This window comes from Capsicum annuum, chromosome 12 (assembly GCF_002878395.1).
Source record: "Capsicum annuum cultivar UCD-10X-F1 chromosome 12, UCD10Xv1.1, whole genome shotgun sequence".
Classification (NCBI taxonomy): Eukaryota; Viridiplantae; Streptophyta; class Magnoliopsida; order Solanales; family Solanaceae; genus Capsicum; species Capsicum annuum.
In genome coordinates this window covers 67111866-67129181 of record NC_061122.1, presented here as the reverse complement: position 1 = coordinate 67129181, position 17316 = coordinate 67111866, and positions in this window count along the sequence as shown.

The following is a 17316-nucleotide window of genomic DNA, read 5'->3' as shown; positions in this document are numbered from 1 at the left end:
GTTGTATGTTCCTGATGTCGACGGGTTGCGACAAAGGATTCTAGCTGAGGTGCATGAGTCATGCTACATTTTTTATCTCAGCTCGACTAAAATGTATCATGATCTCAAGGAGATCTATTGGTGGAATGGTATGAAGAGGAATGTGGCTGATTTTATGGCTAACTGCATGGTGTGTCAACAGGTTAAGGTAATGAGCACATGAGGCTAGAAGGGTTGTATCAAGAAATTGATTTGCCCTAATAAAAGTGGGAAGTGATTAATATGGACTTCGTTACTGGTCTTTCTTGGTCTCGAAGTTAATATGATTCGATTTAGGTCATCGTGGATAGGATGACTAAGTCTGCGCACTTTTTGCCAGTGTGGACTAATTTTTCGATGGAGGATTTTTCGAAGCTGTATCTTCAGGATATTGCAAAGTTGCATGGGGTGCTTATTTCGATTATTTTTTATTGTGGCATGCAATTTATGTCTCACTTCTAGCGATCTTTCAAGAAAGGGTTGGGGACTAAGGTGAGTCTAAGTACTGCTTTTTATTTGCAAATAGATGGAAAAACGTAGAGAAATATTCAGACATTAAAGGATATACTTCTAGCCTGTGTAATCGATTATGGTGGAAATTGGGTTGACCATCTACCTTTGGTGGAGTTTGCTTACAACAATAGTTATCATTCTAGTTTTGGTATAGCCCCTTTTGAGGTGTTGTATGGTAGGAGGTGTAGATCTCCTATTAGTTGGTTTGAGCTTGGTGAGGCGGATATGTTTGGTCTCGATTTGGTTTACCAGGCCATGGAGAAGGTGAAGGTGATTTGAGAAAGGCATAAGGCTACCCAAAGTCGCCAAAAGTCCTATGCAGATGTTAGAGGTTAGGATAAGGTTTTCCTCAAGGTATCTCCCATGAAGGGAGTAGTGCAGTTTGGAAAGAAGGGGAACCTCAATCCCGGTTTATGAGTCCTTATAAGATATTACAGAAAGTTGGTAAGGTTGCTTATGAGATGGAGTTGCCTTCTAGATTGAGTTTTGTTCATCCGATATTTCATGTTTCCATGTTGAGGATGTGCATTGGTGATCCTTCTTTGATTGTACCTTTGGAGGGGTTGGGTATCTCGGACTCTCTTCCTTATGAAGAGATCTCGGTTGAGATCTTAGATAGGCAGGTTTGTTGTTTATGGACCAAGGATGTGGATTCAATTAAGGTTATTTGGCAGAACCATAAGTTGGAAGAAGCTACATAGGAAGCGGAGGAGGACATGAAGTCCAAGTATCCGCATCTATTTTTTGATCTTGGGATTCTTGCGGAAGGTATGTGTTTTCAACACATCTTTATTTTCTGAGTTTGTTAAAGGAAAGATTTCTATCTTTTCCTCTTTGTTTTTGAACTTTGTAAAAGATTATGTTAGATAATGCAAATGACTCTTGCGTGTGGTTACCCCCTACCTTGTACGCCATTTGGGGACGAATGTTCCTGGTGGAAGAGACTAAAACACGCTAGTTTCTAGACCATAGAAAATTTCCTGGAATTCTAATCTCTGGACCCAATATGACTCATGGGAATGAGCCATATGTTAAGGTACAGATAGTATGGTTTGATCGTATACTGGCCAGTGTTGGTTGGTGGGATGGATTTTGGTTACTAGAATGGATATAACTTAGGAATATGAGTTATATTTGTAGTTACGAATCATTTGGTTCCTTAACTTAATCATAGACTTGGATACTTAGGTTGTATCTGAGTGTGAGTGGCTCACCATGAGCCATAAGCCAAGGTACGAATATTACCCAAGACTCGTATGGTGGACAGTGTCTAAATCCTCCTTGTATTTTATTCGTCTAGGGATATGGGTTATGGATATAGATCTTATGCTGTGGTTGTGACTTGATTGGATGAGGCGTGTACTGGACAGTTTTTGGTTCAAGGGTGGAGGTTCAGGATATGAGTGGTGGATACCGATTATATTGAAGGATACGACTCGTGTGGGTCAGTCGTATCCCTGTGATGGGATTTTGGTGCAACTTAAGTAGGGGTATTCTGGACATTTCCCTACTTATCTTAATAGGGTCCCACGACTTCTAACCTTCTTAAAAGGTTATTTACCCAATTATTCCATCCATTAACACTTAGAAACTCTTCTAAACACTTCATAATTCTCTCAAGAGATTTTGGGCAAGGGGAGCTAGGGTTTCAACTAAAGGATCAATTTGGGGCTTGTATTGGTGATTTCTTTCCATCATCATCTTGGTTTAAGGCATGTTTCTCTTCCCTCAATGTTAATTTTACTTAAAGGCATGATTTATATGAATGATTTCATAATTTTACTATTACATGGTTTTGGCTTTCAAATATGATTTGAGAGTTTTGATGTTAAATGGTTGGTTATGGTTTCCCATGGTTTTAATTATGCTTTTATATGCATTAATGGTGGTTTTGGATAATTGGAGTGAATGCGAATGGTTTAGTGGTAATTGAAATTGGTTTTGGTTATATTATGCCCTCAATGTGTTTGACAAAGTGCATATAAAGATATGTTCATTGCATTGACTTCTATTAATGGAACTCCTGCACGTTTTAAACTTGGTAAAGGAATTATACATGCTTTATTGGTAAGGAAAGTGTAAAGGCTAATTGGTTATGCTCATGAGGAATATGGTCGTCTCACAAGCGGTTTAATATGGTAAATGGAAGGGCACTTTAAAGTCCCATTAAACCTATAAATGGTTGGCTATGGATGATACTTGCAAGTAAGGGTTGGTATGAGGATACCAATATTAATGACCTTGGTTAATAAATGGATAATGGTTTGGTTATTTGAAAATTAGTTTTAATTGGGCAATAATGGCGGGAGGTGTAGCTAAGCCGTGGAATGTGGAGGTCCTAGGGGACCAAAACTGTAAACTCAAATTTACCGATATGAGGTTAGTTTTGGTGACAGTGTGCATGATTTCATACTTTATTTTGGGGATGTACTATTCATCCCATTGGCTACTTCCCTAGACGTGCGGCTACACGCACTAGGGCCCTTTTAGCAGGGGAAACTGAACCCACATAGCCCATGGCTGGTTTGGGACGCCAAAGTTACACAACCCAGGTAAAGGTTTTAAGGGCATGCTAAACCCGGTCCCTTTTTTCTGGCATGGTTATATTTATGTGTGTGTGTGTATGTGTGTGCGTGTGTATTTGGTTGTGTGAATATGGATGATTTTACTTGGTTTATAAATGGCATTATTTTATCCTTACCCTGAGATCATGCTAGTGGTCACTCGCTAACACCATCAATTGGCGGCTGTATGCCCACGCTATACAGGAACTGGCTGTTCTACTCCTTCTACATAGTGATTGACTTAGGATCAGTATTTGGACTGAAGTTGCGAGATTTCATCCTTTTGGAAGGCATCATTTCATGTTATGGATATTTTTAGAAATTTTGGTTTTATTTTGGATCTTGGTTTTGGCTATGGTTAGGGGCACGTACCAACCAGATTTCATTACTCATTTGGTTAGATGATTTATGGTTCTTCTATGGGTTGGAATGGGTGGGATCGGTATAGGTGTTAGCCTTGGCATTGGAATAGGCTGGGAGGCTGGCATCATCGGACATAATTTCTCACTGTTTCATCATATTTCATTTTGGGATTAATTATATTATGTTTTGGAATGTCTTTGGTTATGACCGTGTTTGGTGTGGTTTGGTATGGTTGGATTATGGCATGGGATTGTTGGACTCGATTGGGTTGGTCATGGTTGTGATTTATTCCCAGTGTCTTTGTGTGAGATGTTACACTATTATGTTTCATGCTTGGAATTCAACCAATACAAGAAAGGCGGCTGGAGAGTTGGTTTGGTAATGGGGGTGGTCTCCGGTCCTGGTTGGACTTAGGACCCCATTAAGACAAGGCCCCAGGGCGGTTCATGTCAAGCTTTCACTAATTTAGGAGTTAATGAACTCCTAAATGAGTCAAGATACGCCCTCCTGCACTACATGGACTCTCTGAAGCCATACTAGAAACTGGAACTACTAACACATCACGAGTCATTTCAGCAAGAATAGGAAATCTAAGTTAGTTCATTTTCCAGCAACCTAAGATACTAAAATCATCAATTTCATTTTCAGCCGCTTCACCTAGATACTTATCTAACTCTGTTTTGGCACACGATCTTCCACTGCTAGCTTTACGCTTCTTGAATCGTTGGGTAAATATTGCAGCTGATTTTTTAGATTGAGTCAAACTACTTACACTTTGTAAGTCCAATGTGCTACCAGATGAAGAACTTTGAAACCTTTTCAAATATGTTTTTGCATACTCTTCAAACAAAGAAGCCATGCAACTTTTCACTTCATCTACTATTTTGTTTCCTATTTCTTCGCCCAACATACTCACTAGTGCATAAGTAACATACTCCTCTTTGTAGTGGGGATCCAAAATACATGCAATAAAAATTAATTAATTCATCTTTTCTAGTTTACCCCAATATGTATCAAATATTCCTTTCATGTTAGATTGCATTTCACTCAAATTAGAATCTTCACTTTCTATCAAACTTTTCAGAACAAAATGAAGCTCACAAATTTCAATAAATTGAACATTTCATGTAACATAAATAGAACCTGATATCTTTAAGGAGAGTTTATGGAAAGTTTCAAGAAATTTCAGCATATGCCTTAATTTTTCCCAATCGGTAGATAAAATTGAACCTGTAGATTTTCCATCTTCACAAATATTAGTAAGTAAATGATGTAACAATCCACAATCAAGAGCACCATAACTTACAAATGCATCCTTAAATTCTTGTGCGACATTTAGCATCAAATAGGTGGAATTCCACCTTATAGGAATGTCAAAACATAATGATTTCTTACATGCTATCTTTTCAAGTTCACAACATTCTTTAAACTTCTTCAACCTTGTTGGAGATTGTCTTATGTATCTTACCACTTGTCTAACATATTTCACAAAATCATTCATTTCTTTTAAACCTTCTTGAACACCCAAATTGAGACTATGAGCCATACATCTCATATGAAGATGATTACCATCTATCATATTAGTTCCCCATTTACTAAATTGCTTAGACAACTCTTTCACTACGATATTATTTGAACTAGCATTATCAGTCGTAACAGTAAAGACTTTGTCTATACCCCAATCAAGCAAGCACTTTGTAATAACAAATGATATATCAACACCTTTATGCTAGAAATTGGACAAAAGTTTATTATTCTTTTGCACATAGTCCAATCTTTGTCAATAAAGTGAATTGTAAGACACATATAATTAATCCTTGACAATGAAGTCCATGTTTCTTAGTGAGACAAACTCTTAGTTGTGTTTCCATAAAAAAAAATAGTTTGTGTTTCTCTTTATCATATAAATCAAAATAATCTCTAGTTACTATTTTAGGGGAGGAAATACAAAATTGAGGTTCCAGCCCATTCACAAAGTTTTTAAATCCATCCCTTTCAACAAAATAAAAAGGTAGCTCATCAAGAATAATCATCTTAGCTAAAGCAACCCTACATAGTTCTTGATCGAATTTCCAAGAAACAAGTGCTCCCTCATTCAATTTTTGACTACCTTGAACTGGTAGAAAGGCTAACCTAGTTTGATCAGTTTCAACATTATGGGGAAATTTTAGGCATCAAAACATATGACCTTTCAATCTCGAGCTACCATTTCTAATCATAAAATTTGAATATGAAAAAGCATAATACTTACATTTTACAATCAATTCTCCGTTAAGACCATCTATTTCATCAAAATGATCCCATGCAATAGATCTTTCCATTAAGGGTTTTCTTTTCTTTGAGTTGATTTCACTCATAGTTGTGGCTGCATTTGAACCTCCATTTTCATCTATTTTAGCTTCATTGTCTGCCATCTATGAGAGCAAAAATAAACAACAAAAGCATTAAAAATTGAACAAAAGAAAAGTGGAGAATTGAAAAAAAAAATAGAGTAAGAAAAAGTCTTTACCTGAAGGCTGAAGCACAGAAGCAATAGTGAAAATAGAAAGTTTGCTTTAGAATAGAACTTGTAGAAATTTTGATTTTGAGGCAGTAAAGTAATGGAGAATGTATAGACTATTAAAAGTTACTGAGAGTCTAGCACCGTACAAGCCATTTTCATGCAAAATAAATTAGCGATTACATCAACATCACTAATTAGAAGTTTAATGACTGTGATATTAGATATGTCTATATTCTCCATAATTGAATTAAAAGTTGGAACAAAAATAAAAGGGAATACTAATGAGCTTCCCAAAAAATTTATTTCTGAATAAAAGTTACTTTTATGTTTAATTGTCTAATGGATGATAATTTTAGATATTATTGAAAAACTTCAGTACGGCATACGATATTTTGGTATTTATTGCATAAATACCAAATACCGTACCAAATATCAAAATACTTTAAAATTCTACCAAACACCATAACATTTATATCGCGGTATAAAAAATACCGGGTTCAGTATAGTATTGCTATTTACCATACCATGCCTACCCCTAGTAAAGATGTGTGGCAAAGAATACCTAAGCATGAAAATTAGATTAGTGCATTTTTTGATAAAAAAAAAGAATAAAGTTATAATTTTTGTTAAATGAGTTTAATGAATTAAATGGTTTATTATTTTAAAACATGTGATTTTAATGACCCGGCATGCCAACTAAGGCCTCATTTATTTGCACTTAATAGAGGTTTGAATCTAAATGGTTCAGACTTCAGACCATTAAGTGCATTTTTTTATTAAGGTTTTAACTCTTAATAGGTCTGAATAGGTCTTAATCATTCAGATCTAGAATCAAGTCTTAATAGGTCTGAAGGGATATTCTCGTGTTGGATAATATTCACCACTCTATTCATAATCAGCAATAACCACCACTAACCACCTCTGCCACCATCACCATTGTCAACCACCACCCACCATCACCAACCACCTCCAACATTACAACCACCATCGATAAAAAATACCGCCACCACATCTACTACCTCTTTTATTCTAATTATATTCACCGCCACCACTACCGTCAACAACACCACAATCAGAAATCACTATCGGCCAATCCCTACTACCAATCAACTCATCTATCACAACTAGCACCACCACTAACTACCACTAATACATCATAATCTCTACATATTCTTTGGCCGCCACCACCATTGTCACTAGTAACGCCACCTCTACCACCACTTCAACCAGTACCATCGCTACAATTTATCTCTACTAATAACCATCTCCACAATCACAACAAATACCATCTCCAACTAGCATCAACACATCGTCAATCATCATGCATTCATGTTTCAACCAACACAATCAACACCTTAAACTACTAACATCAAGCAACGTCACATCACAACAACAACCACCACCATCAATCGCCACCATCATAACAGTCACTACAATACAAACCATCACAATTATCACCACCAACATTATTAATCACTAACATCAATAATTGTCCCCGCAACCACCATTATAAACCATCTCCACTATCACTAACAAACATAAATGTTTTTTCTCAATCAAATACTAATAATTTTGTTGTATTAAATTACATACTTTTTTAATATATAATTAATTTTTTATTTGAATTATATTTTTTATTTTATTATGTATACAAATAATTTTTTTTTACACATTCAGATATTGAAAAACAAACAGTTTTAATCATTTAGTTTTCAGATCTAAAAACAACATCTTAATCATTCAGATATGCATTCAGATTCAGATGTCTAAATCTTAAAGAAAAAACAAATGGAACTTAAGAGAGAAGAATAATTTTGAGGCATTTAGTATTTTTTGAGGAAAAAAATAATAGTTGAGTGATATTGTGGTCCTAAATAAAACATAAATGATATTTGAAGGAAATTTCCAAAATAGCTAATTGGTAAATGCCATGAATTTTGATCAAAATTATAATGTTGCCTTTGATAGTTCCACTATTGATTTTTCTAAATGAAAAATAGATAAGTAACGTAAAAGCTGATAAAAATTCTTATGTTTATCTCAAATAATGAAATTAAAGAACATGAATCTACAAAATAATATGATAGATTGATGGGTATATTGGATACGGTGATAATTTAGATTAATATTATCCTTTTAAAACTTAGAAGGTATATAATTGCGTAAAATTGTATACTTATATCAAAGAGAATTATTTTACGAAATGTCAAAGAAATATAATTAATAAGAGGAACTGGAAGTTTTGATTCCCGCAAGTACAAAAATATTTTGCATATAATAATATATCTAAACAAATGTTTTATGAAATGATAACCATTCATTTGGTAGTATACGACCAAGATGATTAAATTACAAATACTTTAACTTCTCTCTCTATATATAAAATAACATTCGAGTATAATTTCATGTAACTACTCTTTACATAAAGAGATAATATTGGGTTTACATAAATCCTCAAGAATTAAGATAGGCAAGCAAAACTTCAGGCATGTCATTTGAGTAACAGGAGTGATCATTCCTTCTTACACTCGTAAATACAGAGTAAATGTCTTTTAATTAGTCAAATTTAGCAAAACATAAACTAAAATCAATGTCAATGCACCATAAAATATTGAGAAACCACATTGTAAGCATTACTTGATAAGGAAAAAGTAAGTTTTTCGTCTAACTCCAACAGAAGAATCTCAACATGATAAAAAACCCTTCTTTGTGTTGTAACTATAAATAAGAGTACTGAATATAACATTTCTTTACTTCAAATTAGTAATCTACTATTCTACAAATGTTGACAATTGGATCTTACACAAGCTATTTTGTGAATAACTAAATGCATTATCATTAAATGTAAAGAGAGGCATATTAGAATTGCTTCTCAACTATAAAAATAACATGAATATTCAAACATGTATTCATTTTTTATGAGGATAATATTGTTCATCTCCAAGTCCCTTTATTGATCTTTCCTGCATCTCAAGGATATGCTTCCATATTGTACACAACAAAATATGGCGATTCAAGCTCATACTGTAATTCAGTGTATAATTTAAGTTTGCTGACTATGGAGTACTATTTATTGCATTAAGCTGGACAAGATATGTTGATAACGTTCATAATATTATTGTTGAGCTGGTCATAAGATACACAAAAATATGAGCGAGTTATTTAACACCTTCGAGTAAATGTTAGACCTTGATCCAAAAATTACTTACCCAACATAATCTTTCTTTATCTTGAAATGAAGCACATGCCAAACTTATGCCGAAGTTTACTATCTAAGAGACTATTACAAATAACAACACAAGGTACATAAACTTAGTAATAATTTTTAGGTTATTCCAGACAACAAAGTTGCATGAATCATTTCAAAATGTATGCCCGGATAGTTTAAAATTTTGATAGTTCACTCTAGCCTTTCAGTCAAAAAATGACTTCGATGAAGCCACACGATGCAAGAATTTTCCATATTTCTACTTCTCCTGCCTAGTGATTCAGATTCGGGATTAGTTCATGAGTTGACATTAAAGTTGTGAGCTTCCATACCTCAAAAGTCCACATTTCATGTTTTGGTTTCTTATCTCTCAGACTGTTTAGACTAGTTTTTTGCTATAGTCGGGGGCATGTCCCGACACTCTATCGATGTTTAGTTTTGGAGAGGTTTTGTTTGATTACTGTGGACTTAGATGATGTTAGTTGGTAGTTGGTTATTAATTATAGAAATATATTTTATTCTTTGAACGTATCTTGTTCTATGTTCAGAATTCATCCAACAGGGGTGATATTATGGTGGTTGGTTGGGTGCAAGGGGGTGATCTACTATCCCCAGCGGACTTGAGATGCCCATCTAGGACGGGCCCTGGTTCGGGTCTTGATAAAGTGGTATCGAAACTAGGTTTGTGTCACTGGGTTTCCAACAAAGCCATGTCAAATAAAGTCTCTTTTATGGTTGTGTAGTGCACCACACTTATAAGGGAAATACTATGAGGCATTTAGGATTATTTCCCTTTCTTGTGATCTATTCTTAAGGCTATAGAGTCTAAGGTCATCAAATCTCCTCTAATTCTCATATGTTCGCTTTTCAGATCATGCCTCCCAAAAAAACTAATGCTCATGGAAACTTTTCTATCTCATCTAAGGATAATATGGACGGAACTCATCCTACCTCTGAGATGCAGACCCGATCTTGGGTTGCTGCTTCTGATTGCCCTAGTGGAGTTCCACCGATTCCCTTTAGTCCTCCTCAAATACCTTAGGGCGAAGTGTCCAATGCTAAGTTCTGTCATTCTATTCATCTGTTGACCCAAATAGTAGTCTCTCTATCACACTAGTCTTGTCTTGTTGGTGAGAGAAGGAATTAGGCTATGATGAGGGAGAGGCAGAACAAGAAGTTTAGATATTCAGGGTGGGGGTCATCATAATAGCAGTAGACATGGGAGACAGTGCACTAAGGAATAAAACAGGAAAAATTTTGGTTCATACCCATCGGCTAGAGCCCCTTATCCAAAACCGTATGATGATTATTATTTTTAAAAAGGTATAGATCCTAGGGCACAGGGTGCCCAATATCTATCTAGGGGAGCCCAGTTAGTCCCTTCCTATCCTCTTTTCCAATTTTATAGTCAGTGGCATCGTGGATTTTGTCATGAAGGAAAGAATTGATACTTTAAGTGTAGTCAACCCAGTCATATGCAGTGGCATTGTCCTTTGATCAGTATTGCTACCAGATCCAATAAGATTTCGATTGCTAGCTCTTCAGTTTTTGAACCAAAGGGTGCTACTTCTGATATCGGCACTGGTCAAAATTGTCTTTATACTTTTTCTACCCACCCAGAGTTTGAGGATCACCATAAGTCATCGTTGGTATATTATAACTCTTTCCCTATGAGTGACCCCTTATGTGGCTATTTATTTTAGTTTTGATCTGAGTATACTGTAAATATTTTTTCTGTATCCACCCCAGTGGGTGACTGCCATATGGCTAGTGGGGTTTATAGGGGTTGTGTGATATCAAGCCATGGCAGAGAAACCTTGATGAATCTAATAAAGTTGGACATGGTAGACTTTAATATGATTTTGGAAATGGATTGGATCCATTCGTGCTATGTGTTTCTGGATTGTCGGACCTGTAGGGTCAGTTTTCATTTCCCAAATAAGCCAGTGATTAAATAGGAAGGTAGTTCCCTATTTCCTAAGGAAGGGTTTATTTCGTATCTTAGAACCCAAAAATTAACTTCCAAAAGGGTGCCTCAATAATCTAGTGCATGCTAAGGATTCTAGATCTGAAGGTCTTTTTTTGCAATCTGTCCCTATGGTCTATGGATTTTCTGAGGTGTTCCCTGATAATCTTCTTGGTGTTCCTCCCGATAGGAAAATTAATTTTAGGGATTGATCTCCTTTCGAACACTCGTCCTATCTCTATCACTTCTTACGAAATAGCTCTAGCTGAGTTGAAAGAACTTAAGGAAAAGTTGATAGATCTTCTTAATAAGGGTTTGTCCACTTATCGCTCCTTCGTGGGGTGTTTTTATTCTTTTGTTCGTAAGGAGAATGGTTTTCTTCAAATATGTATAGGTTATCGGTGGGTGAACAAGGAATTTAGGGTGACCTCCTTGTGGGGTGAACCATATATATATTTTACATAGGGTACTCTGTTATAGTGCACGATGGTTGATAGACACTAAGTTTGAACCTTAGATGTTGATTTTGGTGAAAGGAGTGTATTAGCTCGAGGATCGTGATAAAAAATTCATGGGAATAAATTGGTAGGCTTAATGGGGTGTGCGAAAGAGATGAAAATGATGACTTAGGGAAACCTAGAGTAGGAAAGTTGTGATATATAGGCTGAAGGTCCAGGTTGAACTAATGTATTAGGGCATAGAGTTTGTAAGAGTATGCTTAACCCCAGGTAGCATCTGGATAGATGAAGTTGTAAGTATAAGAAGTCAAGTGTCCCTAGTACATGTCCATGGTGATACCCCTTAGAGAGAAGTGTTGTGCTTATAGGTGTAGTAAGACAGAGATAGAGGGCTAATCTTAATTTTTTCCTATCGGTGGGATTCAAGGAAGAGTAGAGATAATTTTACCCCTACTATAGTAATTCCCTCCTATTTTGATTAAGAGGGCACTCTACTAGTACTATACGCATTTAAATAATGTTCATGCCTAAGACCCGCATTCTACATGATGCGTATGTCCATACTCCAGCCCCTAAACCAAAGGCAATAATAGTTCTCAGAAATTCGAGCTTCCAAGTATTCAAGCTCTATGTCATGATGCTTATGGTCCCTACATTCATGTCTCACGTTATGCCTAGTTCCAAGAAATAGTGGTTTCAAGCGGAGATCTTCTCCTTGTTCCCTGAATATAAATCTCGACTTTATATTATATTACCCATGATATTAGTAGTTGTGTTTTTCCTAATGCCCAGTCCTAAGGACTTGTGCTATGGTATGTTTATGTCGGAACGACCCTCCATTGATAACCTAGATGATTTCTATGAATTATTTCATGCCTGTTGTATTGTGGCTCATTTCGCAGATCTCACTGTGAGTAGTATGACAATTAGGAGATGTAATTGAGAAGTAACCCCTTCATTCTTGATGCTTCTACTCTAGTTCCTTAGTGGCCCTTCTTATGCTAGGATGGTAGTGGCTATAAAAGTGTAGTAATATTTTGGATGAGTGACTACTCAGGCAAAAGTTGTAGATAAAGATGGGAGAGTAAGAGGAACCTTTGTTATGCAAAATAGTTAAGAAAAAGAGATATGGTAAAATCCATCGCAATAGTAATTGAAGTTTCTAGTTTTGGGTGGAAGATTCGTAAAGTGGGGGTAGAAAGGCAGGCTTGAATATTGTGATTGATAGATACACAAACCATTGTGTTATGTGGTTAGTAGTCCTTGATTAAGACGTGAGGTTACTTGATTGTTGTGATAAGATCGAGTAGTACTATTGGAGTAATGTAAAGTATAGGGTCCAATGGTTTTCCCTAGCACCTTTAGCTCCGAGTTAGGCTTTAACATGGGAGGGAGGTACATCAAATGCTTATGTCTTATAGTTATATATTTTGCGAGAAAGTTAGGAGGTTGAAATGGTAGAGTGTTGTATTCATTGTTAAAAGCTTAATGGATAGTGTGGTCTTATTTAAGGGTTATTAGATGGATTATTTGGGAGGAAGAAGTTATGTGGGAAGCTAGAGAGGACGTAAAATCTAAATATTCATTCTTGTTCCCAGTTCCTGAGATTCGTGCTTGATGTATGTGTATTTCTTGACATTTTGTTTCTTGTCTTTGTTAAAGAAAATTGTAAATTCCTGGCTATTTTTGTTTTTTGTCTTTGTTAAAGGTAAGTGCGGTTGTGTTTGGACTCTAATCGTGCTCATAAATGCCTTATCCTATTATTTAAAGATGAATGAGCCTAAGGGGGAGTATGAAATGCCCCAGGTTTTTGGTCCTTGAAAATTTTCTGAGTTTTGAGCTTTCTACCCTGGCAACGACTCACTTGACAAGTCGTAATACGTCTTCACGAGTCATAGGACCTAGTCATAATGAGCCCGGAAGGATTTTCCTAAGTCATTTCCTTGATAACTACTGGACTTAACGAGTCGTATATACTCCTAACAAGTTGTAAGAAGGGTATTCTGTAATGTGTCCAGTGTAGTGCCTCTATTGAAACTGTTGAGACTACGACTTGACCCTATGAGTTGTTGTGTCTCATTATGAAACGTAGGGTGCCAATCGTAGAGTTCACAGTGAAGATCCCAAGAGGGTTCTAGTTTGGCTACGATTGGCGGGTCTGAGTCGTAGGGTGACCCTACTAGTAGTAAGGTCACCCATAACGACTGGCAATTTAATTTCCAGCTTTTAATAAAGATATTTTAGACATTTCCCTGTTACCCTAAACATAACCCATAACCTATAAACTCTATTGAGACTTTATTCCCACCCATAACCTAATCAAAACATATCCTCTTCTCTCTCAAATTCTCTCAAGACAAGCAAGCTAGGGTTTCCCCAAGGTTGAGCATACAGGGGTCCATTCAAGGTTTCTTCTCCATATTTGTGAATATTTCAGGCATGTTACTCTTCCTTCATTATCAATTTTGTAAAAGCATGTGATTTAAAGTATTGTTCATGAGATGTTTATTATGGGTTTGAATCAAAAGTTAAGGGGGTTTGAATGCTTATTGTTGAACAATGTTTTTTCATGATTTAATTATGATTATTCATGCTTTAAATATGGTTTTGAACATGTGGGTGCATAGGTATGATGAATGAACTAGGGAATTATGATTTTTCTCAAACTTGTGACATTTGAAATATTTATGACCTCAACTCCAAATTGTGAAATTAATTTTGTTATAAGGAATGTGTGAATTGAACTGTTATTGAACTATTGCATCATGATATTGAATTGAACCTTATGAAATTGTGTTTTCAAAAGTTATGGCCTAATCGAACCAAAGTTGTGAATTCCCCAAGTGATGTAATTGTTTGGGCATGTTGTAGTTACCTTGCAAGTGTAGTTGGTATAACGATACCATTAATGTATGCCTTAATGTGAGATATGGTTCAATGAATAAAAATGTGTGATAAATATTTTTAATTGGGCTTTAAAAGAGGGTTGTGTAGCTGATCCGTGAAAGTGGAGGTCCAAGTAATCGATAGTGAAAATCACGCTAGCCTATGCGAGGGTCGTTATGGCTTGAGGTTTAGAGTCCCCTTGCTTATGACTAGGTGGTTTGAGTTCACCTTATTGTTATTATTATGATTAGAGGGTTTAAGTCTTCTATAACATATTTCATGATCAAGTGCTTAAGTCACCTTAGTCTATGATTGGAGGCTTCGAGTCCCCCGTGCATGTATATATGATCTTTCTCCAGCTCGTATGGCTACATGAACTGGGCCCAATCAGGGGGTGAAAGTTGGGGCCCACATAGCCCGTGAGTACTATTATATGATGATTGAGCTACACGACCTAGGCTAAAGTTTTAAAGTGCATTTTAAGCCTTGTTTCCTATCCCGACATGTAATATACATGTATATGCATTTGGTTATGCGCATTGGATTTTGTATAATTTGAAACTGGTGATCATGGTATTATGTTATCCTTATATTTGAGTATCATACTAGCGTTCACCCCTCTAACCATCTTCGAACACTGTATCCCCATGTGATGTAGAAATTTGACATACTTCTACTCATCCTGCCTAGTGATTTGGATTTGGGTTCAATTCGTGAGTTGACATTGAAGTGGTGAGCTTCCATACCTCAAAAGTCTACATTTCATGTTTTAGTTCCTTATATCTCAGACTGTTTAGACTTGTTTTTTGCTATGTCGGGGGGCATGCACCGACACTCTATTGATGTTCAGTTTGCTAAAGGCTTTGTTGGATTAATGTGGACTTGGGTGATATTGGTCGGTTGTTGGTTATTGATTATAGAAGTATATTTTATTCTTTGAATCTATCTTGTTATATGTTCGGAATTCATTCGACTGGGGTGATATTGTAGTGGTTGGTTAGGTGCAAGGGGGTGATCTCCGGTCCTACGCAGACTTGAGATACTCGTCACGGTCATGATCTAGTTTCGGTCGTGACAGGGTAGGTACTTATGGCTCGAATAGTTTTAGCATTTATCTTATTTAGCCAATTAAGGGCTCTTTTGGGGTAGAATTCCACCCCGTTTTTCCTTATTTTTAGTCCATGACTATCCTTTAGGACTAGACTTAGCTTCTTTAGTGCCTTGGGACGGGATTGAGATAGGCTAAAACTCTGGGATATTGATACTAAGGCTTAGGTTATGAGTTCCACTTCGAACCCAACACATATATATATTGTTATTGCTTATGAATTTTTGTTTGAGTGCAACATCTGTATACTAATTATTACTTATGAGTTTTGGTTCGAGTTCGATATTTATATATATTGTTATTGTTCATGAGTTTCGGTTCGAGTTTGATATTTATTATTAATACTATTATTGATCTATGGTTGGGAAACTGATAAATACCAAAAAATGATAGTTATGACTGGAAAAGAGAGAACAAGATATGCATGTCACAAATCTTGATTTACTTTCACTACTATTATATTTGATCCTTACTTTAGTATTACCCTTTGCTTGTACTCACTATGCTTATGGGGGCTTGGTTGGATTTATTCCTCTTTGTGTGTGACTTTAGAGATTTTGGGAGTCAATTATGTTATAATTAGACTTTTATTTCAGCTTTCAAGTTACTTGTCTTATATTTATCGCATCTGTGTAACATAGCCTATTATTCTCGTTTTTGCTTTTATTATTGACTTTAGTTTACCTAGTCGCGCTTTATTTATGTTTTTACTGTATTAAGGCTTAGTCAGCCTATGATGTCTATTAAGTATCTATAGTTTTGGTACTCATATTATACTTCTGCATCTTTTTCTTGATGCAGATTCGAGTACGAATCACCGCCGTTGACGACATCCACGGTTGTGATGTTGTTCTTAGATTGGATGAGCTTTTAGAGTCCGGAGTTGATCCTCATCTTTCTGTTGTTGCGATGGTCTTATTTTGTATATTCTGAGACTACCATGTATATTTGACACTGTTTAGTACTCTCTTTAGTCTTAGTGACTCTTGTACCAAACTTACCAGGTTTTGGGAGTTATTTAATCATTTTGTACTCTCTCCTCCTTATATAACATGCTTTTATTCTGGTTACTTATTATTGTCGTTGTATATCTATTTTATGATCTTTTGCTTGTTAGCCGTTACTTGCCATTCCGAACTATGATTTGAATTACCTACTGGTGGGTTAAAGTATGTACAATCATAAACTGAGAAATTGGATCCTGATATTTTATTCCATTAAGTAACAATAGAGGTATTTTTGATATGACAAGGTTATTTTTAGATTAAGGGCTCGTTTGACCATGTGATATAAAATCGTGATTTCAAATCATGATATGAAAATATTTAATATGGAGTTGAAATTTTGGTTGGACATGTAATTTGAAATTTTTAAGTTTTATATTTTCTCACAAACATAAAAATTATACAAGTTATGAAAACTGTTAATTTTTTTTCAATTCTTGAATAATGTTATCAAAGTGACGAAATCATAATTTATAAATAAAATATCAAAATATGTTAAGACATTTGCATTGATAAATTGTATATTTTCATGTTTCTTTTGTAAATAAATATTTGCTATTACAAACTTTCAAATATACATAATTTTATAAAGATCCACTAATAAATAATAATAACAACTATTTATTCTATAATATAATTCTTTCACATAGTACCTAAAATATCTTCACATTGAGTATGTTTTTTGCAAAATTTAGATTTTCTTATAAAATATAAACGTGTGTGCC